At 38.0% G+C, this 27306-nt stretch overlaps 1 long non-coding RNA gene across 1 annotated transcript in view; it reads right to left on the reverse strand.

Annotated features, from left to right (window-relative positions):
• The window catches only part of LOC141279658 (uncharacterized), a 54404-nt gene that overhangs the window by 366 nt on the left and 26732 nt on the right, over positions 1 to 27306 (reverse strand). The window contains exon 3 of the long non-coding RNA XR_012334242.1: positions 25952 to 26030. This is a non-coding gene — a long non-coding RNA (uncharacterized lncRNA). The remainder of the gene's footprint in view (positions 1 to 25951; positions 26031 to 27306) is intronic.

Consider the following 27306-nt stretch of genomic DNA (forward strand, 5'->3'; position numbering starts at 1 on the left):
TAAATCTTACCTGATTATTTTTTTACTGGAGGGAAAGTAGTATAAATTTGGAATCCATTAAGTAATACTTAATTTATTCTTTTATCTGTGTGTAGAATTAAATGTCACTTTTAGTTTTTAGCCATATTTATCATATCTTAGAGCATTTTCTCAAATACCTTAGTTACCTTCAGATAAGCTCCTTCCTAAGGGGTACTTATTAACTCCTTCAAAATCACTGATATTATTTGGTAGCTGCCTTAAGGGCATCTCTGAAGTACCTAATGCATTTATAAGGATTGATTTAGATGAAGCATGAAGACTCATACAAAATACCAATATTGACTAATTATTCCTTGCTTTAGGATGCGGATATTTACCATGACATACCCTTGCTCCCTTCATTGCTGGAGGTATTGGCACAGAGAGTAAAATAAGTGAAATCAGAATTTGTCCCTACTTCCAATTTCTATCATCTATCATCTCAAGTGCACTTGTTTTTTGTCATATTTTGCTATGAAATTATTAATGTGGCTTTGACTGAATAAAATATGTCATTTATATCTGAAATAGAAAAATGAAATCCCAGAAGAATGATGAGTTGCTGGAAAGATAATTGGAATGAGTGGAATACCTTAATTTATCATATTAAGAAATTTACTTCTAGGCTTTCAGTCTCTCTCCCTATATACTGGCTCCACAAGTCATGACATATCCACCCTTAGCATTAGAAATTATGATTTCTTTGAAAAGAATACATGTTTATCTAACTCTTGTTTTATGACTACAGGAAGAATGAAAAAGTGTGTATTGATAGAGACTGAAACTAAACCAAAAAATAGTTCAAAAACATCGTCCATGCTATATAATTAATTCTAAATGATATGTACATAGAAAATGGAGACCACGTGTGGTAGGCACATTCCCCCCAAGACTCCCATCCTTTGCTTATTTAAACAAACATTAATCTACTTACCGCTGTGGGAGGGCTTTTATAGTTAGAATTAAGATTACTGATCAGCTCATGTTAATTTAAGGAGACTATTTTAGATTATCTGGGTCCGTTCGAATCACATGGGTCCTTGAAAGCAGAAGATCAAGGCAGAATATTGAGGCAGAAGAGATGCATTGGAGAGATAAGGCAGAAAGAGAAACATGTGAGAGATATGAAGACACCATTATCAGCTTTGAAAGGGGCCAAAAACCTGGAAATATGGGCTCTAGCAGATGAGAATGAATGACCCATCAGACAGCCAGCAATGAAATGGCAACCCTGTTCTACAATTGTGTAGCACTAATGGAACCAGACTAGCCACAATTTTCATGGACTTCAGACCTACAAAACCATAAGATAATAAATTTCAGTTGTTTTAAGCTGCTAACTGCGTGGTAATTTGTTATGATAGCAATGGGAAAATAATGCACTGTTTACCACAACTGAGATGCTTAAGCAGGCAAACCTCACATTTCTAACCTCTTTGGAGAAGTTAAACCTCTTTGCCTTACTAACACAGTTCTGCCTTTATAGTGATATATCAGGCAGTAAGCTGACTTGTGGAAAAGATAAGGATTCCAAGTAGATTCCAAATGACCATTTTTATTTCACTCTTGAGATCAAGTCTTTTCAATATTTTTAACAAATAGGCTATAGCTGGAGTGGCCTCTTCAGAATCCACATCTCATCCATCATCCCATCGTCTGTCCCCCTTGCTTAAACCCTTTCAATGACTTGCTTTTGCCCTGAGGAAAATAGGACATTTTTTAAAAAGCCCTTGCCTGGTTTGGAATTTACTTGCCTCTCCAGGCTCATGTTCATTTCTCTTTGATTTCTCCACATGGCATGTTTTCTTTGTATCTGCACCCTTTTACTTATTTGATGCCTAGAAGCTCTGTAAATGATTAATAGGATGGGCTCTGGAATCATATATGCTAAATTCAGATCCTGGCCCTTTTACCTCCTAGTTGTATGACCTCAGGCAGAACACCTAACATCTCTGTGCCTCGATTTCCTCATCAGTATAACGGAGACAATTAAGAGTACCAAACATACTAGTCGTGTAGGCTGACATAACAAAATATCATAGACTGGGGGCCTTAAACAACAGACATTTCTTTCTCACAGTTATGGAGTCTGTCCATTGTTTTGGTTCCTGGAGAGACATCTCTTGCTGGCTTGCAGACAACCACCTTCTTGCTGGGTTCTCACGTGGTCTTTCGTGGGTTGATGTGTGGAAAGAGAGGAAGAGATGGCTCTCTCTTCTTCTTATAAGGTCAAAAATCCTATGGGATTACACACCTACTCTTACTATCTCATTTAATCTTAATTACTTCCTACAAGCCCTATCTCCAAACACAATCCGTTTGGAAGTTCAGGATTTAACATTTGAATGGGGGGGGCACAATTTAGTCAATAGCACCTACTATAGATGGTTGTCATTCACAGAATTTACTTATTTGCATCCCTTCTATTTTCTCTGAACTGTATTTTCACTAACATATTTAATGAATATTTGCGTCCATATATAAGTGTCTATGCAGAGCTCTGATCCCAGACATAGGCAGTAGGCACAAATGCAATTTGGTATTATATTTCTCATAGGACCTAGTTAACTATAACTGTAGCTGCAAACATAAACTAATATAGCTACTATTTCACTCATTAAACAGACATTTATTACATACCTACTGAATTTCAGAAATCAAGGATACTTCCATAAATGAAATATATTTGCTTTTAAAATATATTTGCTATTACTAACAGTATGTTTGATCAGATTTAGCAGGAAATGTAGTAAATTTGGCCGAATAGCCATTTATTGATAAATCAGTCCTTGGAAATATTTCAACCAGTAGAGTTGGGTGGATTTAACTGGAATTCAAGCACACCCTTACACTGGAAGCATATTTTGTTTTATTTTAACAAAATTAGTTTTATTGAGTGTTTATTATAAGCTAAACCTATTGAAGAATTATAAGAAAAATACATATAAAGCACCTTGGATTGTGCCTGGCACGTAAGTGCTTATTTTTTCAAAAAATATTGTTTGAGCCCTACAAACTGCTAGTCATTTTTCATAGAAACAGGAACATAATCAGAAACATGACAAGATTTATTTCTAATGAAGGAAAGGGATGTTTAAGAAATAAAAAGTGCATAATTTAATATCAACCAGGATGGCTACTCTTAAGAATGAAGGATAAGAGGAAAGAAAGCGGTGGAAACATGGCAGGGCTGAGGTACTTTTGATGGTGGGGCAGTGGTTGAGGGGTTGTGAAGGAGAAAGGGAAGATTTGGTTGAGGGAACGAGTAGCTTATCTCTTGGGGTGCAGGGATCTAAAAGAAGCTTGCTTGAAGCCAGGGGCCTTAGCATGACTCTTCCCTTTTTCTTAAAAAAAAACCTTTTCCCTCTGCAATCCATTGTAGTAAGTCTTCCTTCTCAACTGAAGGTATGTCAGAAAACTGGACTTAATCTTTTGATTCAGTATTAAGTATACCAACTGATTAATTAGTATTATAAATGTTTATGTTATTTTGTCCACCAAAAGGGACAATTAAAAAATTTTCCAGGGACTTCCCTGATGATCCAGCGGTTAAGACTCCGCACTTCGAATGCAGGGGGCACGGGTTCGATCCTTGATTGGGGAACTAAGATCCCACACGCCGCACAGCACAGCCAAAAATAAACAAATCAATAAAAGAAAATAAAATTAGGAGTTTTTTTTTTTTTAAAAATGGGGGACTTTCCTGGCAGCCCAGTGGTTAGGACTCTGCGCATCCAAGGCAGGGGGTGAGGGTTTGATCCCTGGTCTGGGAACTAAGATCCCACAAGCCACACGCGCGGCCAAAGAAAAAAAAGTTTTCCTCTGGTTGTGGTAATATCACACAAAAAACAGAATCTCAATATGTATTCTTTTTAAATTTTTTTCAATATGTATTCTTTACTTCTCTATTCTTTGGCATGAATTGCCTATTTACTGTAAAACCCTAGCTAATTTTCACAGTACAAAATTTTGCAAGTGGTGCTTTATGTGTTTAATTACATCAATTAATTATTCACATGATTTAACAGCCCATAGGCCACCAAAGAAATCATCATTTTAAAAGCTTGAAGTTGCTGACTATTTCTGAGGCAAAAGTGGAAAAGATTCAACCTGGAGAATGACTGATTTCTTAGTGATGTCTTTCTGTCATAAACCCAAGATATTTGAGAAGGACATGCTATAATTTTCCCACAGCATAGTGTACTGCCCAATACCAAAATTTTAAAAACTTGAAGATATGGTAGAATTGTGTATCAACAGTAAAACTTCACAGTGTCCTACAATTTCTATTTTAGATAAAATAACTTGGAGAGGTCCTGGCAGTCAATGGGAATTTGGAGCTATTTTATTTAGTAGTTCAGATAACAAAGAGAGAATTGTTTAAATCATAGGCACACTATATTTATGCAGGAAGGTTTTTTCTAAAAAAATTTATTGTGCTGAGCATTCTAATGAAGGCTGTCCAAATACTAAACAACATCTACAAATATGTTTCTGTTTTCTTTTCAATATTGAATGTTTACATTCTTAAAACATTCCTGATTGATAGCTTTTACTGACTTTGTTTTCTCCTTTCTCAGCTATTTCTTTACTTGTTTTGCCTTATGTATTTCTTCACATGGTGTTTTATTTATATAGTTCATTGTTGATATGGGGGAAAATGTTGCACTCTTTTTATTAACAGCTTGAATTACCAGCAGACACTGAGGCTTAGGGCCAAGCAAGGAAGCCACAGACAAGCAAATTTTTTCGAGTACCACTTTCAACCTTGAATGCAGACCTCTGGGTAATGTCACACTGGATTCTTGCTGAATATTTGCTGAGGTCTCCTTTTATGCTTGTCTCAGCATTGGTTTAAAACAAGATCAGGACCAAGTAGAGCCAAGTTGCTTTTGCAAAGGTCTTTCTTCATTTGCCCTTTCTCTCCCAGTCTTTGTATGTGTGTAAGGACTTGGTGATATAAAAATTTTGAACATGACACATGAGCTCAGCAAGCCTCGATTCAACCTATAATATCTATACACAAGCCTTCAAACCTGGTCTCCTCCAGAGTAATCTTGCCAGGGAACAAGGAAACCACCACTATCCATAGCTTGTACAATACAAGCCAGAAACCCCAGAATCATCCTTGACACCCTTCCTTTTCTCTCTCTCACTGTAAAGTTCAACAAAAAATTCTGTTGCTCTTTATTCTTAAATTCCTATATATATATACTCACTTCACTTCATCTCCGTGGCCATTACCACTTCTTAAGACTAAGTGTTCACTATTTCTTGTCTGGAGGTGGAAGCTCTCTAACTGATTAATCCACAACACTTTTCCAACTCTTTCAATTATTCTCATGCTGCACTTATCTAAATAAATATGTAATGATGTCACATGCTTCACCCCATGAAACACTTCAGTGGATTCTGATCACATTTCATATGACCTATGAAATCCTAAATGTTTTAGCTTCTTTATACAGGCTCAACTCACCCCACACTCTCCCACCTGTTTGGTTTCTCAATTAGACCATGTCCCTCCTATTATAAGACCTTAGCATATGCTGTTCCTTCTACCTAAACAACACTCTTCCATTCAGCCATACTTTCAAGAACACACACATATACACATGCACTAAATGATTATTTTGCTAAGTTAATTCCTTCTTATTGATTCATATTCCAGATTCCAGTTCAATGGTTTCTTCCCCAGGAAACAATTTCTGACCTCTCTAACTAGATTAATTTCTCTCCTACAAAGAACTTATCATACATTTATTTCTAGGATTTATTAGGTTCTGGCCAAAAATTTCTATAAAGGTGGGTGCTATATTTCTTTATGCTCAATATCTGATCTATGGCATCTAAATTATGGTCTGACATATAACATCTACTCAGTAAATATTTACAGAAGAAATGAGTAGACTTCCTTTAGTCTACATAAAAGAATTGTAACTGAATTTCTACCTAATGTTTCTTTGGATATTTGAGGAAAAGCATCATGCTCCTTACTCTGACTTGGAGGTCCTCATTTCAAGAATAATGACCTTCATTTATTCAATCAACCTTTACGTTAAATGTTTTCTGACCCCAGAAAACCCTAATCACTCCTCCTTGAACAGGGATTTCATTCTCTAGGTAAATACAAAAAACTCTGAAAATGATGTGACCAGAAATAAACCCAATACTCTAAGTAAAAAAATTTATTTTTCTCTATACATATCACTTAACTCCCCTGTTCATTCAATTTTGTAGAGAGTAGATTAGCTAATAAAATAGCCATCATGGAAACATTGCTAATAATTATAAGACCACTACTCTAATCTGTTTTACCAGGCAACTTATTACATTATTTGACATAATTCTCAATATGTTTTAGTGTATAATACAACACTTCTATTTTATCCATTTGACTCGATTTCAACTATAGTAAAAATAGAATTATAAATCTCATCACAGAATATCTGAATATAGAGGTCTTTTATTTTGATCTTTTTGTTTTTGAGGTGAGGAAATGGAGTCCCAAGAAACCAAAGTTATTTGCCTAAATCTCTGGCAAAGATCAAAGTTAGAAGTAAAACAGCACTCCTGAGTCCAACGCCAGAATTTTTTTTTTTTTTTTTTTTTTCTTTTGCGGAACGCGGGCCTCTCACTGCCGTGGCCTCTCCCGTTGCAGAGCACAGGCTCCGGACTCGCAGTCCCAGCGGCCATGGCCCACGGGCCCAGCCGCTCCGCGGCACGTGGGATCCTCCTGGACCGGGGCACGAACCCGCGTCCCCTGCATTGGCAGGGGGACTCTCAACCACTGCGCCACCAGGGAAGCCCCAGAATTTTTTATAAATATACCAAATTTGGTTAATGGTTAGACTAAATCTAGGGAGGGTTTTTTTTTTTTAAAAAAAAACCTACTCCAGGGTTTCCCTGGTGGTGCAGTGGTTCGGAGTCCGCCTGCCGATGCGGGGAGCGCGGGTTTGTGCCCCGGTCCAGGAGGATCCCACGTGCCGCCGAGCGGCAGGGCCCGTGGGCCATGGCCGCTGGGCCTGCGCATCCAGAACCTGTGCTCCATGGCAGGAGAGGCCACAGCAGTGAAAGGCCTGCGTACCACAAAAAAAAAAAAAAAAAAAAAAAAAAAAACTACTCCATTTTTCACCCTATTTTGTACCTCTTCTGTACTCACTGTCGAAGATTCTGTTTCAGTTTGTCTGAGTTGGAATCTGGCTATCAGCAGGAAGGAATAAAAATTCCCTAAGTGATTCTTTTAATCTTACAATTTATGGAACTACTGTACTAAACAACTAGTATTTGATTATGCTGCTAATATAGTAGCTATTAAAATAATGATGATAAGATTAAAAAGAAGAAAGTCATTCATTAGTTATATAAAAGTGGAAATATCTCTAAAGCTTAAAAATTCTGCCTTAATTGAAAATTTAGGAAACCCATGCTTCCTTTTAAAATTAGGATCCTTCCACATTGGTACCCCTTTCAAATTCCTTTTTTGTTGTTTATTTGATTAAGAGGAGTCAAACCTCCACTTTCTATTTCCGATCTTCCCAGCCGCCAAGTGTGAGAATGTATGCCACACCACCCATATGTTCATCTCCAGATGGCTAGCCTGCTTCTCTCAGCTCCTCCACCTGCCTGGGCCAAAGGCATGCTGTGCTCAGAACCCTGGGTATAACATGGAAGATGCTGGTGCCTGCTGTCATCCATACACTCACATGTCCACAGTTTCACTAGAGGACAAGAGAGGAAGGAAAGAAAGAAGGGAAGCAAAAAGAGAGCTGAGGAGGGGGCCGGGGTGACAGGAGAGAAGAAAAGGAAGAAAAGGAAATGAGCAACGATGTGAGGAAGAAAAGATTATAATTCAGTAAGAAAAGTATAGATATTTTATGATAGCCAACCATTAATTTGGTAAGTTTAAGAAAATTAAAACTTCACCCTCAAATATAAAAATGTGTCCCTTAAATACAGGCACATGAAGTCGAACACAGATTCATTCTTGATCTGACGTGAGAACTGATGCTGTATTAAACAGGCGTGGAAGCGGATGATGGTAGATGAAAAGCTGCAGGTGGTCGTCTGTTCTTTTCTGGCAAAGACACCCTGTGGATTTGTGGGAGGTGTCTCACATTCATTACTAAGCAATAACAGCCAAGATGCAAAACACATGTTGCTGATGTTTACTGGCATCATGTGTTTCTATCGAAACTCAAGCAGAAACCCTAGGATAAAGTGAAATGACCAAAGAAGTCACAAAAGGGATTTTCCCCTCTTTCTATCTTTCTTCCCTATCCTTATCTCACTGTTTCAGCAAGTACCATCTTCAAGTACCCTGCATCAGAATCACCTTGAGCAGTCCAAGAGACACACGACATAAATAATTAATCAGCCATCAAAGGTCTATCAGGCAATCTCTAAAGAGTAGCCCGTTCTTTCATTCATTAAAAAAAAATATTTATTGAGTCAATTATGGGAGTTTCCACAGTGGGAGCTACTTCAAGGAGGCAGCCCTGAGAGAGCACTGTGGTGTTCACACCATCTGGATACAGTACACGTGACTCAAGGCAGAAATGACTTAAACTCATTTCTTAAAGGGAAAAATAACAAATAACATACAAAGGAACTCCCATAAGGTTATCAGCTGATTTCTCAGCAGAAACTCTACAAGCCAGAGGGAGTGGCACGATATATTTAAAGTGATGAAAGGGAAGAACTTACAACCGAGACTACTCTATCAGCAAGGAGCTCATTCACATTTGACGGAGAAATTAAATGCTTTACAGACAAGTAAAAGCTAAGAGAATTCAGCACCACCAAACCAGTTTTACAACAAATGCTAAAGAACCTTCTGTAAGTGGGAAACCCAAGAGTAGAAAAAGACCCACAAAAACAAATACAAAACCTTTAAGAAAATGGTAATAGGAACATACATATTGATAATTACCTTAAATGTAAATGGATTAAATGCTCCAACCAAAAGACATAGAATGGCTGAATGGATACAAAAACAAGACCCATATATATGCTCTCTACCGGAGACCCACTTCAGACCAAGGGACACATACAAACTGAAAGTGAGGGGATGGAAAAACATATTCCATGCAAATGCAAATCAAACGAAAGCTGGAGTAGCAATTCTCATATCAGACAACATAGACTTTAAAATAAAGACTATTACAAGAGACAAAGAAGGACAATATACATAATGACCAAGGGATCAATCCAAGAAGAAGATAACAACAATTGTAAATATTCTTGCACCCAACATAGGAGCACCTCAATACATAAGGCAAATGCTAAAACCATAAAAGGGGAAATCAACAGTAACACAATCATAGTAGGGGACTTTAACACCCCACTTTCACCAATGGACAGATCATCCAAAAGGAAAATAAATAAGGAAACACAAGCTTTAATTATACATTAAACAAGATGGACTTAATTGATATTTACAGGCCATTCCATCCAAAAACAACAGAATACATTTTCTTCTCAAGTGCTCAAGGAATATTCTCCAGGATAGGTCACAACTTGGGTCACAAATCAAGCCTTGGTAAATTTAAGACAATTGAAATCGTATCAAGTATCTTTTCTGACCACAATGCTATGTGACTAGATATCAGTTACAGGAAAAAAAACTGTAAAAATAAGAACACGTGGCGGCTAAACAGTACACTACTAAATAACCAAGAGATCACTGAAGAAATCAAGGAGGAAAGAAAAAAATACCTAGAAACAAATGACAATAAAAACACAACGACCCAAAATCTATGGGATGCAGCAAAAGCAGTTCTAAGAGGGAAGTTTATAGCAATACAATCCTACCTCCAGAAACAAGAAATATCTCAAATAAACTACCTAACCTTACACCTAAAGCAATTAGAGAAAGAAGAACAAAAGAACACCAAAGTTAGCAGAAGGAAAGAAATCATAAAGATCAGATCAGAAATAAATGAAAAAGAAATGAAGCAAACAATAGCAAAGATCAATAAAACAAAAAGTTGGTTCTTTCAGAAGATAAACAAAATTGATAAAACACTAGCCAGACTCATCAAGAAAAAAAGGGAGAATACTCAAATCAACAGAATTAGAAATGAAAAAGGAGAAGTCACAACTGACACTACAGAAATAAAAGAATCATGACGGATTACTACAAGTAACTCTATGCCAATAAAATAGACAACCTGGAAGAAATGGACAAATTCTTAGAAAAGCACAACCTCTGAGACTGAACCAGGAAGAAATAGAAAATATAAAGAGACCAATCACAAGCACTGAGAAACTGTGATTAAAAATCTTCCAACAAACAAAAGCTCAGGACCAGATGGCTTCACAGGCAAGTTCTATCAAACTTTCAGAGAAGAGCTAACACCTATCCTTCACAAACTCTTCCGAAATATACCAGAGAGAGGAACACTCCCAAACTCATTCTGTGAGGCCACCATCACTCTGATACCAAAACCAGACAAACATGTCACAAAAAAAGAAAAGTACAGGCCAATATCACTGATGAACATAGATGCAAAAATCCTCAACAAAATGCTAGCAAACAGAATTCAACAGCACATTAAAAGGATCCTACACCATGATCACGTGGGGTTTATCCCAGGAATGCAAGGATTCTTCAATATAAGCAAATCAATGTGATACACCATATTAACAAACTGAAGGAGAAAAACCATACGATCATCTCCATAGATGCAGAAAAAGCTTTTGACAAAATTCAACACCCATTTATGATAAAAAAAAATCTCCAGAAAGCAGGCATAGAGGGAACTTACCTCAACATAATAAAGGCCATATATGACAAACCCACAGCCAACATCATTCTTAATGGTGAAACACTGAAACCATTTTCTATAAGATCAGGAACAAGACAAGGATGTCCAATCTTACCACTATTATTCAACACAGTTTTGGAAGTTTTACCCATGGCAATCAGAGAAGAAAAAAAATAAAAGGAATCCAAATTGGAAAAGAAGTACAACTGTCACTGTTTGCAGATGACATGATACTATACATAGAGAATCCTAAATATGCTACCAGAAAACTACTAGAGCTAATCAATAAATTTGGTAAAGTAGCAGGATACAAAACTAATGCACAGAAATCTCTTGCATTCCTACACACTAAAGATGAAACATCTGGAGGTGAAGTTAAGAAAACACTCCCATTTACCACTGCAACAAAAAGAATAAAATGCCTAGGAATAAACCTACCTAAGGAGACAAAAGACCTATATTCAGAAAACTATAAGACACTGATGAAAGAAATTAAAGATGATACAAACAGATGGAGAGATATACCATGTTCTTGAATTGGAAGAATCAAGATTGTGATAATGACTCTACTACCCAAAGCAATCTACAGATTCCATGCAATCCCTATCAAAGTACCACAGGCATTTTTCACAGAACTAGAACAGAAAGTTTCACAATTTGTATGGAAACACAAAAGACCCCCAATAGCCAAAGCAAACTGTTTCTCTTTTTAATTAAGTAATTTATTTACTTTTAAAAATTTTTCATTTATTTTTTTACCACCTTTATTGGAGTATAATTGGATTATAATGGTGTGTTAGTTTCTGCATTATAACAAAGTGAATCAGCTATACATATACATATATGCGATATCTCTTCCCTCTTGCGTCTCCCTCCCTCCCACACTCCCTATCCCACTCCTCTAGTGGGTCACAAAGCACCGAGCTGATCTCCCTGCGCTGTGCAGCTGCTTCCCACTAGCTATCTATTTTACATTTGGTAGTGTATATATGTCAATGCTACTCTCTCACTTTGTCCCAGCTTACCCTTCCTCTCCCCGTGTCCTCAGGTCCATTCTCTAGTTCTGCATCGTTATTCCTGTCCTGCCCCTAGATTCATAAGAACATTTTTTCTATTTTTTTTTTTAGATTCCATATATACGTGTTAGCATATGGTATTTGTTTTTCTCTTTCTGACTTACTTCACTCTGTATGACAGACTCTAGGTCTATCTACTTTACTACATATAACTCAATTTCCTTTGTTCTAATGGCTGAATAATATTCCATAATATATATGTGCCACATCTTCTTTATCCATTCATCTGTTGATGGACACTTAGGTTGTTTCCATGTCTTGACTATTGTAAATAGAGCTGCAATGAACATTGTGTTACATGACTCTTTTTGAATTATGGTTTTCTCAGGGTATATGCCCAGGAGTGGGATTGCGGGGTCGTATGGTAGTTCTGTTTTTAGTTTTTTAAGGAACCTCCATACTGTTCTCCATAGTGGCTGTATCAGTTTACATTCCCACCAACAGTGCAAGAGGGTTCCTTTTTCTCCACACCCTCTGCAGCATTTATTGTTTGTAGATTTTTTGATGATAGCCATTCTGACTGGTGTGAGATGATATCTCATTGTAGTTTTGATTTGCATTTCTCTAATGATTAATGATGTTGAGCATTCTCTCATGAGTTTGTTGGCAATCTGTATATCTTCTGTCAAAGCAGTCTTGAGAAAGAAAAATGGAGCTGGAGGAAACAGGCTCCCTGACTTCAGACTATACTACAAACCTACAGTAATCAAGACAGTCTGGCACTGGCACAAAAACAGAAATATAGATCAATGGAACAGGACAAAAAGCCCAGAGATAGACCCATGCACATATGGTCACCTTATCTTTAACAAAGGAGGCAAGAATATAAAATGGAGAAAAGATACCCTCTTCAATAAGTGGTGCTGGGAAAACTGGGCAGCTATATGTAAAAGAATGAAATTAAAACACTCCCTAGCACTGTACACAAAAATATCCTCAAAATGGATTAAAGACCTCAAAATGGATTAAAGAAAGAAGACGAAAAGACAACCTGCAGAATGGGAGAAAATATTTGCAAATGAAGTAACTGACCAAGGATTTATCTCCAAAATATACAAGCAGCTCATGCAGCTGAATATCAAAAAAACAAACAACCCAATCCAAAAATGGGCAGAAGATCTAAATAGACATTTCTTCAACAAAGATATACAGATTGCCAACAAACACACGAAAGGATGCTCAACATTGCTAATCATTAGAGAAATGAAAATCAAAACTACAATGAGGTATCACTTCACACCAGTCAGAATGGCCATCATCAAAAAATGTACAAACAATAAATGCTTGAGAGGGTGTGGAGAAAAGGGAACACTCTTGCACTGTTGGTGGGAATGTAAACTGATACAGCCACTATGGAAAACAATATGGACATTCCTTAAAAAACTAAAAATAGAACTACTATACGACCCAGCATTCCCACTACTGGGCATATACCCTGAGAAAACCATAATGCAAAAAGAGTCATGTATCACAATGTTCATTGCAGCTCTATTTATAATAGTCAGGACATGGGAACACCCTAAGTGTCCATCGACAGATGAATGGATAAAGAAGATATGGCACATATATACAATGGAATATTATTCAGCCATAAAAGCAAACGAAATTGAGTTATTTGTAGTGAAGTAGATGGACCTAGAGTCTGTCATACAGAGTGAAGTAAGTCAGAAAGAGAACAAATACCATATGCTAACACGTATATATGGAATCTAAAAAAAAAATAGAAAAAATGTTCTTATGAATCTAGGGGCAGTACAGGAATAACGATGCAGAACTAGAGAATGGACCTGAGGACACGGGGAGGGGGAAGGGTAAGCTGGGACGAAGTGAGAGAGTAGCATTGACATATATACACTACCAAATGTAAAATAGATAGCTAGTGGGAAGCAGCTGTATCACAAGGGGAGATCAGCTCAGTGTTTTGTGATCACCTAGAGGGGTGTGAGGGGAGCGGGGGAGGTAGATGAGAGAGGGAGGGGATATGGGTATACGTATAGCTGATTCACTTTGTGATACAGCAGAAACTAACACAACATTGTAAAGCAATTATATCCAATAAACATGTTAAAGAAAAAAAGAGTCTATTATGGGTCGTATGCTAAGTTCAGCACTTGGGATAGATAATTGTGGAGTAAAACATAGTTTTGGATGTAAAAAACATGGCAAGTAGAAAGACAGTGTGTTCACCTCCTTTCACAGGCACACCCAAATCACAACTGTTTGCAGAATAACCACTGATGGAAAAGACCAGAACCTAACAGAAGAGATCTTCTACAACTAAAGTTATAAATAAGAAACCACAACAAAACATGTAGGATGCGCGGACTCGTGATATAGTCAAGTCCCATATCCCCGAGTAGGCAACCCACAAACTGAGAGTAATTACATTGTAGACATTCTCCTACAGGAGTGAGAGGTCTGAGCCACACGCCGGACTCCCCCGCCTGGGGGTCCTGAACCAGAAGACAAGCCCCCAGAGCATTCAGCTCTGAAGGACAGCTGGACTTAATTTTGTGAGTCCCAAAGGATGGGAGAAATAGACTTCACTCTTAAAGGGCACACACAAAATTTCACACCCTCCGGAGCCCAGGGCAAAAGGAGTAATTTGATAGGAGGCTTGGCTAGACCTACCTGCTGGTCTTAGAATTTCCTGAAGGAACAGGGGTCGGTGCCAGGGCTCCTCTTGCAGATGTGGACCCCGGCAGCAGACGTTCTTGGAATTTCCTTTTACTTGGTGCAGGTGCTATGGATTCCTCCCTCTACCTCCTTAGCACCGAGACCTGGCCCCACCCAACAGCCTGCAGGTGCCAGTGCTGGGACGCCTCACGCCAAGCAACTAACTGGATGGGGACACAGCCCCACCCATCAGCAGACAGGCTGCCTTAAGTCCTCCTGTGCACACAGCCTCCTCTAGACACAGCCCTGCCCACCAGAGGGCCCAGGACCCAGCTCTACCCACCAATGGGCAGGCAACAGTCCCAGAATCCCCTAGGCCCTGTCACTGCCTTCCAGGGAGCCTACTCTAGCCTCTGGATCAGGCTCAACCACCAGGGGGCAGACATCACGTTCAGGAAAACCACAGTCCTGACTCGGGCTCACAGCAGGCCAGATACTGTCCTGAGACCAGCTGGACTGGGGCCCTGCCCACGAGCAGGCCAACACAAGCTTCGGGACACACTGGACCCTGCGCAACCCCCCTGCCCCGCCCACCCAGAAACTTGACACCAGCTCTGGGATCCCGGGGCCCTGCAACCAGACTCCAGGATCCAGCTTTGCCTGCTAGTAGTCTGACACTAACCCTAAGACCTGGCTTCACCCACAGGTGGGCGGGCAACAGCCCCAGACTTTTCTGGACCCTGAGTCTACCCACCAATGAGCCAGAACTAGCCTGGATGGGTTGGTCGGGGCCTGTGGTTCCCCAAGTCAGTGGTTTCATGACCCAGTCCCACCAACCAGCAGGTGGCAGCCTCTGCACAAGGCAGGGCCTGGCAACCAGCTGGACGAAGCCTACCAGACACCCACATAGTCAGCCTTCCACAGAAAGAGGACTCGCAAAGCCCTCATGGGGGAACCCCTAGAGCATAGAGCTCGGGTGACGTGACGAGAGGGGAGTGCACTGCTGGGACGCGTAGGATGTCTCCTACAGAAGGTCACTTCTCCAGCTTTGGGAAACGTAACCAACCTACCACATACATAAAAATAAAAACAGCAACTTAGGGAAAATGAGATGCATAGAGCAAGAAGTTAGAAGGTTTTAACAAAGAGAAAGTATAAAGAACAACCGGAGATGAAGAATATACTAAATGAAATGAAAAATACTAGAGGGAATCAACAGTAGACTAAATGGTACAGAGGAATGGAAGACAGAGTAGTGGAAATCACTGATGGTGAACAGAAAAAAAAAAAGATAAAAGAATGAAAAGAAAACAGGACAGTTTAAGAGACCTCTGGGACAACATCAAGCACACTAATATTTGCATTATAAGGGTCCCAGAAGGAGAAGAGAGAGAGAAAGGGGCTGAGAACATATTTGAAGATTTAATAGTTAAAAACTTCCCTAACCTGAGAAAGGAAACAGTCATCCAAGTCCAGCTATCCCAGAGAGTCCCATATAGGATACAGCCAAAGAGGAACACACCAAGACACACTGTAATTAAAATGGAAAAAATTATAGATAAGGAGAGAATATTAAAAGCAGCAAGGGAAAGGCAACAAATAACATACAAAGAAACTCCCATAAGGTCACCTCTGGCTTTTCAGGAGAAATTCTGCAGGCCAGAAGGAAGTGGCACAATATGTTTAAAGTGATGAAAGGGAAAAACCTACAACCAAGAATACTCTACCCAGCAAGGCTTTGCTCATATTTGGTGGAGAGATCAAAGTTTTACAGACAAGCAAAAGCTAAAAGAATTCAGAACTACCAAACCAGCTTTAAAAGAAATGTTAAAGGATTCTCTAAGCAAAAAGAAAAGGCCACAACTAGATATGTGAAAATTACAAAATGAAAAGGCTCATCAGTACAGGCCAACACACAACAAAGTTATACCCCATCTTATTGCACTTCACAGATGCTGCATGTTTTACAAATTGAAGCTTTGTGGCAACCCTGCATACAGCAAGTCTATTGGCATCATTTTTCCAACAACATTTGCTCACTTTGTGTCTCTGTGTCAATAACAACAACAACTACAACATAATTCTGGCTTTTTTTTTTAACTGAACTAGTATTTATTGGACAGCTACTGTGTACAAAGTTGTTTTAAGCTCTAAGTTGTAAAAAACACGCAAAGATCCCTATTTGTATGGAACTTACATTCTTGTTATGGAGAATCATAAGAAAAAATAAATAAGTAATCTGTACATTATATAAAAAGACAAAATGTGCTAGAAAGGAAATAAAGCAGAGAAGGGAGTGTCAGGACCTGGAGGTATTCAATTTTTTGAAACGTGACCAATAAAGGCTTTCCTGAGATGGTTATACTTGAGGAACAACTTGAAGGCGGTGAGGGAGTGAGCCACGTAGCTCTCTGACAGATTTCTGGCAGAAGAAGTAGCCAGTGCACAGGCCTCAGTTTGGAGGATGCCTGGTGGTTCAATGGTAAATTGAGCAAGAGAGATACCGGTAGCAGATGAGACCAGAGAGTGATAGGGAACCAGAGTTTTTGGGTTCTTAGAAGCCATTGTAAAGGCTTTGTCTTAATACCCCAAAGCCTCCCTTTCTCAATCAGAGTAAAAGCCAAATTCTGCTATATAGAGAAGAACCTGAAATGGAGTAAAGAGGAAGAAGGGAAACCAGTTAGAAGACAACTGCAATAATCCAAGTGAGATGTGATAAAGACTGGACCAGGACAGCAATGATGGAGCTGGGGAGATGTGGGTGCATTCTACATAGTTTGAAGATACAGCTGATGGGATTGACTTATCAATAGGACCTGGAATAAGAGAGCAAGAGATAAATCAGGGTTAACTCAAAATGATTTGGCCTGAATAGCTGGACAAATAGATGTACGTTTAATTGAGATGGGAGAGAGTACGGATGGAGAAGGCTTTGGAGGAGAGAGGAGAGTGGAAACAGATCAGGAGTTTTGTTTGAACATGTTGCTTTTCAGTTCCCAGTGAAGATATCCATTAGGCTATAGTTGGAAGTACAAGTCTGGGCTGTTGTCATCATAGATATTATTTAAACAAATTAGATTGCATGAGATCCCAAAGGGACTGAGTGATGTATCAAGAAATGGAGAGATATAATGACTGTGCAGTGGGACACACTGATGTTAAGAGATTAAGGAGCTGATATGGATTCATCAAAGGGGGTTGAGAAGGAGGAGCCAGTGAATAATAAGAAATTATGTGGTGTTTCCTGGAAGTTTCTAAGTTTAAAATTTATTTCAGGGATGAGAGAGTCATAAATAAGTTAAGATATTAGTTAAGTAAAAATGCAGTTAGTCATACTATTAATAAAAGGAATAAAAGATTATTAATAAAAATAATAAAGTCAGATATTATTAATTAATAATTATACAAATGAATGTAAAATATAAAACTGAGATAAATGCTACAGAAGAAAAGACACTCTTTCCGAACAATAAATAATAACAAATAAGGATACGGGAGACATGGGGTTGGGAATGCTTCTCTAAGGAAGTGATCTTCAGATGAAAGATTTGTACAGTTTAACACTGATGGTGAAATGAGGAGGGTTTGGAAGTGTTACAGCCAGAGTGGCTGACCTTTGCAATGGCCCAAGAAAAGAGTATAATCGAGTAAAAAGAATGGTGTGGCTTGAAGCCCACATGCGCACACACATACACACACACAAGACATCAATGTGGCAACGTAGGTACGGAATCATGTATGTTTAGGAGGAGCTTTCTTGAGATGCACTCAAGAAATGAGTTAATAGGAATTAATAAATCTCAAAAAGAAATAGAGAGAGAGGTAATTCCAAGGATGGTTTTAGTGACTTTTTCATATCAGAGCTCCAGATAACTTCTATATGACTCTCTTAATCTTCCCCTCATAGTCACAAAATGGCTGCTGCAGCTAATAGCATATAACTTCTAAAAAAATATTTAAGGCAGGATAGAAGAGGCAGGGACTTTCTTCTCATACAACTCTTCCTTTCTACCCATTAATAAAATACTTCTCAGAGGCCTTCAAACAAGTTCACTTTACTGTAATTGGGCAGAACTGGGATAAATGGCCATTCCTAGTTGCAATGGGAACTGGGAATACAACTTTCTGTTGATTTTACATTCAATTTTGAAGGCTGGTAATGCGGTAAATGTTTAACAAATGGCTTTCTGAAGGGAGGGCACATGTTTATACATATATAAGTGTATCATAAATTTCATTGATATAAAGGATGTATAGTACACTATTTACAAATAATTGATAATAATCTATACAGTATTCTTTACTGTAAATTCCATATACCTAATTGATACACACAAAATGTGTCCACTGACTTTTTCGAAACATTATATCTGTAGCCAAACTGTGGTTGCAGCTCCTGAGAGTAGTTCACCTTGAATGTTAATTGCTAATTTCATTTGAGTTAAAGAATGATGCGAAAGTGAAACCACACAGATGATGTACGTCAGAACGTAGTGGCAGGGCAGGGATAAAGACACAGACATAGAGAATGGACTTGAGGACGGTGGGTGGGAGGAAGCTGGGGCGAAGTGAGAGTAGCATCGACATATATACACACTACCAAATGTAAAATAGTTAGCTAGTGGGAAGCTGCTGCATAGCACAGGGAGATCAGCTCGGTACTTTGCAACGACCTAGAGGGGTGGGATAGGGAGGGTGGGAGGGAGGCTCAAGAGGGAGGGGATATGGGGATATATGTATGCATATGGCTGATTCACTTTGTTGTACAACAGAAACTAACACAGCATTGTGAAGCAATTATACCCTAATAAAGATGTATTAAAAAAAAAAGTTCACCTGTTTATCAATGATGTGAGGACATCTTTGCTGAATCTTTGAATACCAGCAAGATTTCCGCAATGTTTTACAGTTTTCACAGTATAATTGCTATTGACATGACATTTTAAAATTTAATTTACATTATTAACATTTTTCCATCACTCTCTTAGGTCTAGACAATCAAAAAACTTATTAATTCTTGATTTATAGCATTTGCCTATTTCCTTGGTGTAAATACTCCCAGCTTAGCTAAGTTCATGCTACCAACATGACATCCTCCATATGGGACCAAGAAGCGATGTGCAGTAGTAAGTAGCATACCACTATATATAATTTCCACTATACGGATGCAATAAATGTAGAAAAACACAGGAGCAAAGATAATAGGACAAGGTAGTAAGATACTTGGAAATGATGAGTTTTGACCTTTTATTCCCTTGTTTTTAAAGTAATCAATTGTGAGTTTATGTAACTTGGTTTTTAACAATGTCTATGTTTTAAAAATGGTTTGCAAAACTCCTGGAAACTGAGCAATTGGCTCTCACAGACCTCTTTGGATCAGGTCCACCAGCAAGGCATAATATCAGCAAGGAAGGAGAAAAGGGACGGCTGTTGGGTTTATAGACTTTAAATATTTTAATTCAGTAACATACAACAGCAAGAATTTTTTCCTCTCCCAATTGTGTATAATAATTAGAGATCTGTTAATTACATGGGCCCCATGGTATTTCTGGATTCATGAAGGAAAAAGGCATCTTTGAATCTTTTTTGTTTTTCTCACCAACTTTTGCCACCTCTTCCTTACTTCCCTCTCTAGCTTCTAATATTCCTATATCAAGAGCAAAAATAATATTGATTTCCATCACAGACAAAATGTCCAATGAAAGGTAAAATAAAACTGCAGTGAATTGAATAGTCTCTATTTAATGCCTGACTGATTTTAAGGCTCCCAGATAATGAATGGTATAAAAGAATTTAAAGCTGTCCTGAAAGGAGATAATTCAGTTCAAGCCCCTCATTCTATAGATGTGAAAATGGAGACACATCATGTTCAAATGTCCAGCCTAAAGTTACCAAGCTAGGTGGTGGCAGAGAAAAGATGAGAACTTTAGCCTCCTGATCGTAAAGGGCATACCTTTTACACTGCTCTACACCAAACCTTAATTTCTGGGCCATCTTTGTCAGGAGAACTGTTAGCATATTATTCGGGTGTAAAAAGAAAGGACTGTCCCATCAATCAGATTTCCATGCCCAGCCTGTTAAACCCACCACTGGCACAATTACAGCGAAGTGCTGCTCCAGCTCCAGTGCTGGAAATAAACTGAGGTCTCATAGCAGCCATTATAGTCTAATTATATTTGACAGCTAACCTGACAGGTTTTGTTTATTTGTTTTTTTTATTCTTTCAGTGCCTATGGCTTGAAAAAATGAATCACACTGTCAAAACTATCTTAGCCTTCAGGAGTTCTCTCTTTGCTTCATTGAAAAGCTTACAAAAGCATCTATTTTCAGCATGCCTGGTGAAAATAATAAAGGAAATAATTTTACTGAGAAGTCTGTTTAGAAATGCATGACTCATGTGATACCCAGTGATGGTCAGCTGCCACTGGTGCCCTGTGGTACCCTGAATAAGGGCATGAGAATCAGGAGTATCATACAAGAAATCACATATGACGTCTTTCGTGAACAATGTGAGGTAGGGTATTATTTTTTTAATTGAACTATAGTTAATTTACAATGTGTGTTTATTATTTTTAATCCTCCAAGGATGAGGCAACAAATATGTCTAGAAAACGTGGGCAAAGTAGCACATAAAATTGAATGAGGTTCATAATGTCATTATTACTAGTAGATGACTAACAGATTACATTTGACTCTACCTTAATTTGTTTTTCCCCAGATCACTTCCCTCGTAGAAATATCAACAGTATATACTCAGATTTGATGTAATAAATAGAAATTGATCATTTTAGAACAGAGTCCCTAGCTAAAAATCTCTGGTTTCTTTCCGATCTCATCCTAATTTTACCAGTGCTTTGGCTGAGGCCATTGACATCCTGAGTGGCTCAAAGCAAAATAATAAAAAAAAACACTTTGACTAGTAGTGTTGAGATCCAATTCCACACCAATATGTTGAAATAATAATTTGATCCTAATAAAATGAAGTATAGTAAGGATCAACATATTTGAATTAAGAAGGAAAAAAAATCAAAGCAAAAGAAAAGAAAAAAAAGCCAATAAGGAGAAGATAGACTCAAACAGCGATAGCAGTCTGTGCAAGAAAAGGTTGTAGTTGGCTGCAAACGCGTCATGAGGCAATGTTGTAACAAGACTGTAAAGAGCATGTGTGTGTGCATATTGAATCTTCCCTTCCTCTGAGAAGTACAAATGCAAGCTCATACTAGCTCCTCTCCAGCCCAGACTTGAGAGATCATACCTGGAGTGCAATCACCTTCAGTAATACTTGTTTTCATTTCCCATGGCTTTGTATAAGTTAAGCTTCACTTGTGTACCACTGGAACTCAATTTTGAGGGTTTGGGCACCATTGCATTTGCTCATTCATCATGTGCTTATAGAGTTCCCTCTTCTAAGTTATGCTTCTAACTCCCTGTTCTAATGTGACTGTTGACAATTTGTTATGTTGCTGTTTTTGCCAATGTGAGAAGTGGAGAAATATATTTTATACCTCCATTTTATACACTTTTGTATACAGAGTGATTTCAAGAACTGAAGCTTTCTAGCTTAATGAGAGTAGACTGCACTATGTTTAGCTGTAGGCCGGACACAAGAGGAAGAAACACAAAGGGGAAGAAACACAAAAGGGGAAGAAACACAAAAGGGGAAGAAACACAAAAGGGGAAGAAACACAAATATATGGACGGTTTTATAAATGGGAGTAATTTATCAGATAGAAGCTTCCAATAAGTAAGTTATAATATTTCTTTTAACTCAGAGAGTCTATGATTCAGTGTTGAATCATTGCTTTCTTCACCATTTATATCTAAAATCACCTGACTGTACATAATTTTACTCAAGATGATGGAGAACTCCATAAACTTCATTTAGGTTTCTATTAATTTGTAATCTCTCTCTCTCTCTTTTTTTTGGCAAGTGGCATGTGGGATCTTAGTTCCCTGACCAGGGATCGGAGTCTGCTCCCTCTGCAGTAGAAGCATGGAGTCTTAACCACTGGACTGCCAGGGAAGTCCCGGTAATCTCTCATTTAAAACACAGCAATGACTGAAAAGTTTTGCTCAAGTACTATTCCTTTCACTTGTTAGCATTAATCACTCAACCTGGAAGAATGAGTAGTGGCTATTTACAAATGTATACCTACTCTTTGATTTTAATTTTCCTACCTAGGTTTTCATACATTTAATTAGCTTACAGATAATTCACTTATTAGATCATAAAATTTATGTGTGGATTTAATATTGCATAGTCTGTACATAGGGCTGTTTAATAATGGAGAATTCTGTTTAATCAACATGTTGAATGTGAAGCCAATTCATAATTTGAAATGTCGACAACAAAGTCCATCATCCATCCTGATTTAATCAGTCATATTTTATTAAGAGCTACTCAAAAGCAGGTGAGAATATCCGCAAAAGGATCAGTTCATAACATTTAAGTTAGCATTCTACAACCAACACTAACCATAGTGTTCTGATATTAATTATACAGAAGTATGCCATTTTCTAAAGGAGTACCACAACTCCTTAAAAATTAACACTAAGATTAGTCATTAGAAATGTAAAATCAAATGGAAGTGTGTATGAAATCCATCCTTCTTTATGAGGATGTCAAAATGATAGGAGAAAACCCCCTAAAAGATAGACATTGCGTCATTGATCTCCAAATAAAATATCTCAGATTGTAAGTCCCTTGGGACACTCCATTATTTTGAGGTGAAGCGATTAAATGTTCTCTTTTATTTTCCAAGTTGCACTGACTGCCAAAGAAAACTTCTGAAGGTCCCCTTCAAGCCAAAATATGCTTCTTGTGTTAAATCATTCTTTCAACCACCACTATGTCTATTTTACCCATTATATAGGGTTCATATTTGATTGATAAGTAGGGGAATGATGTCAGCGTTATACAAAATTTTATTGGTTCACATGTGATTTTTCTCAAGCAAAATGAGCCAGACAAAAGTAAACAGATCATACCCTATAGCAGAAAAGAAAAAAGCCATCATCTCAGCTACTGCCCTGGCAGTGAGAACCCTTCTAGATCATTCCAACTGAATGCAAGCAGACAGGGCTTCCTCCCTAGACAGGCTTACCGTCAGCTTTATTCAACCAGCATAAGTTGTGCTTCCTTCCAAGTCCACGTTATCAGCCTCACTGACTGAGATCTCCGTTTCCACGTGCTTTGTTTCAGTACTTATCACAACTCCTTACTTAAAGTTTTTGGACATTATTAAAATATTCTATGGCACCATTCAGCTACACTAAGCTGTCTGCCTAGTTAACTCCACAGGCAATTGTTATTTTTTTTCTGTTTGTGCTTTGGTTAAAAAAAATATTTACTTAAAATTGGCTTTGTCATCCCCTGCTACTATGCAGAACATGAGGTCTTTTGGTAACATGTGTCATTATAGACAAATATTCTACTATAATAGGCACAGGAGATCTAGAATTGAATAATACACAGTCTATGGCATCATACGGCCCAGAGTTTAGGGAGAAGGGCATGTAAATTATGAGTTTTAACACAATGTGATAAGTGCTATTGTTATCCTAGTTAATTTGTGCTTTCAGAGGTTAAAGGGCCAAATATGATGGGATTTACTACTTTCTAAATGGCGCATTCCATGATAAAAAAGTTAGGTGATTTTCAGAAATTTGCTATATTGAACTAGAATTCTTATTCATTTACTCAATCAGCAAGCATTAATGGATAGCTTCTGTGAGTCAGAAACTTTTCTGGACAACTGGAGTTGAAGCGGTGAGCGAAACTGGACCTGGCCTTACTGTTATAAAGTTTAGATTTTAGAGGCAAAAATAGACAGTCAACAAATACACAAGAAAATGAATGAATCTGGGAATAAATAAATTTCATGTCATAAGTTTACCTGAAGCTAAACGGGGCAATAGGACAGAGAGTGACTGTACAGGTTAATTCTCTATAGGGTAGTAAATGAACACTTATGTGGTGGACTGGGGTTCAGCAAATAGAAGATAAGGGGGAGAGTTTTGTAGGCTGAAGAAACTAAATATCAAAGCCTTGAGGCAGTCAAAAGTACGTTTGGGGAACAGAAAAGGTGACAGGGATGCTGGTGGGGAAGGTAAACAGAGGTCAGGCAACATATTGGTCCTTGGGAATTTGGATTTGATTCTGGGGGAGACGGGAGGATACTGGGATGCTTTATGAAGGCAAGGGATATGAGATGGTTTATGTTCTGAAAATGTTGGTTTGACTGCCATGTGAAGAGCCAATTGCTAGACTGCAAATATGGAAGCAAGGAGACAATTATAGCATGCTAGGTGAGGTATGACAGTGGCCTGATGAGCACAGAGGGGGCCATGAGCAATGGAGATGAAGTAAATAGACCAGGATATGGTTTGGTGTTAGGATATGTAGAACTTGCTAGTGGATGGAATGTGTTGGTGATGAATCAACAACAACAAAGAAAGCCATCACGTAAATATGGATCATTCTCTATATCCCTCCTCCGTTTGTTCCTTCACTCTTCATTACTGGAGATTTTCAAGTTAGGTTGGATGACAACTTTTTCTGGCTATTATACAAGTTTTTCTACCTCACTTTCTGTATTGGAGCAATTTCATCTGTAAAGAGGCATACATCAAATGATTTGTAAGTGGGACATTTTTAGAGAATATTATTCATTTAACAGAATGAACTGTTAGGGAAGAAGTGTGTATCAATGACATTCTTTCTGTAATCCAAAAGGCCAAGTCAAAAGCTTTCCATTATATACCTGTAGATATCCTCTCTACTTCATGTCCCCTCTTTCAAACATACATCCCATACTTGTACATGTATGCTCTTCAACCTTCAACCTCCCTCCAGAAAAATAAAATGATCAGTAAGCACTCTGATCCAAAAGAAAGAGGCAAGGAAAAAGCATTGATTTATATTAAATCACTGAATGCAAATGTGGTGTGAGAGGATAAGAATGTTTGGCTAGAGCTACAGTATAATAAAATAAATGATATGCTAGTCATTGAAAGCTCTTGTCCATGTAAGTGAGCAGAAATATATAGTATTTACTTATTATCTCTAACCCAAGTAGTAAATTATCACTGAAATGGCAAAGGCTGAAGTGGACATAAATTTGGAGTTTGTTGTGCTGAGAAGTTTGGAGCTTGGTACATATTTCAAAAGCCTTTGGAGGCTACCGATCATCATGATATGCAGCCCAATGCTGCAGATAAAGTATAAAGGTGATTTCTAGTTTGAAACTTAACCAAGGCTCTCCTGACTTACAGTGAGAAGATTCTTTTTCTTTGGTAGAGTTTACAGATTACGTTTTCTTTCTTTTCGGTTTCAGATCTATTGCTAAAATACCAAATTATTTATATTTCACTATCCTCTGGGAAAGAGTTTAAAAATATTAATCTATCCACCATTTATTTTTATTTTGGTTACAGATTGATTGATTCAACAATTATCTATTAACTCACCGTACAGCAGACACTGTTCCAGGCACTAGAGAGTGATGAACAAAAGTGATGTAGACGCTACCTCCAGAGAGTTTATAACCTAGTGAGGGTCAGAAAGAGAATAAAACAAGTAAATATGTATGAAATCAATAAACTAAAGAAAATAGGAGTGGTAAAAGAGGAGAAAAATTTGAACTATTTTTCATGAAAGTTTGCTTAAAGTAAGTTATACATGTATACTGGAGTTATAAATTAGCTTAGTCTATTGGGCAGCTGACTTTAAAGAGAACACAGTTGTGAGTTTAATCTTTGAATAGTCTAGTTAGCATTTCACTCAGTGGTGGTTATTTGCTTGCAAACAGTTGTTTACCATAATGGCGAAAGGACACATTGTTCGCATGGATGAGTCCAGACTTATCACCACTTCTGATAAGGACATGTCAAGTATATGGCTGACTGTTGGTGGCTTAGTAGTATCATTTTACCAAGTAAAACAAGTTCTGTTTTCTTCCATTGGTACTCTATTATAGATTCAGCACTATATGTTTGCAGTCTTATATCAAGGCTGCTCTACTTATGTTCCGTGTATGTGAAAAGCAATTTGTTTTCTTTTAATGTTGGCAGTAGTTAATGGCTTCTTCCATTGTGGCAATGCCATATGGTGCCATTTTCTCATCCTTTTGCTCCCACAGCTACCTCCTGCCCCATGCAGAGTTTCTCAAAAAGCAGACTTACATAATTACCTCAGGAAGCCAGCTCCAGTAATGTCACAGAAATATAATACTCTGTTAAACTAAGACAATCTAAAGCACATGGGAATGAAAAATGACTGGAAACTACATTCCCTGGTTGCTCTTCAGACTCACGGAGTTTTCAATATCTTTCTCGTGATGTTACAGAGCTTTTTTGGATAACTTGTATTTCTCTGCTCTAGTACCCTTCCCAAAGAGAGATGCGCAGAGAATCCTGATTCTTTTGCAAACATTAAAACGAAAATTTATTTTGCTGAAATATAGTACATTATATCTAGGCTGACACTGAACTGCTTTTTAAATTTTTTTAACATTTCAACCCATTTTCATGTGTGTACTATCATTCATTTATGAGCCTGTGAATTCTCTTTAGCCTTCTAATTTCTATTCTAGGGAACAAATTGCAGATCCTTTTTGTGTTAATCATCAATTATCCTATTCGATTGCCTTAAGCACTCTGCAAACTACACCTGGTGTGTGTCTTGCCAGGTTTAATTATTGAAGAGTTTTTGAAAGCACCAGGATTTCATTAGTGATCAGTATAGACTGGGCCAGTCTTCAACTACTTTGTGTTCATTATTAAAGCCTGAGGTTCCAATGTTAACTTGGAGACAGAGAACTGAT

This window comes from Tursiops truncatus, chromosome 10, assembly GCF_011762595.2.
Source record: "Tursiops truncatus isolate mTurTru1 chromosome 10, mTurTru1.mat.Y, whole genome shotgun sequence".
Classification (NCBI taxonomy): domain Eukaryota; kingdom Metazoa; phylum Chordata; class Mammalia; order Artiodactyla; family Delphinidae; genus Tursiops; species Tursiops truncatus.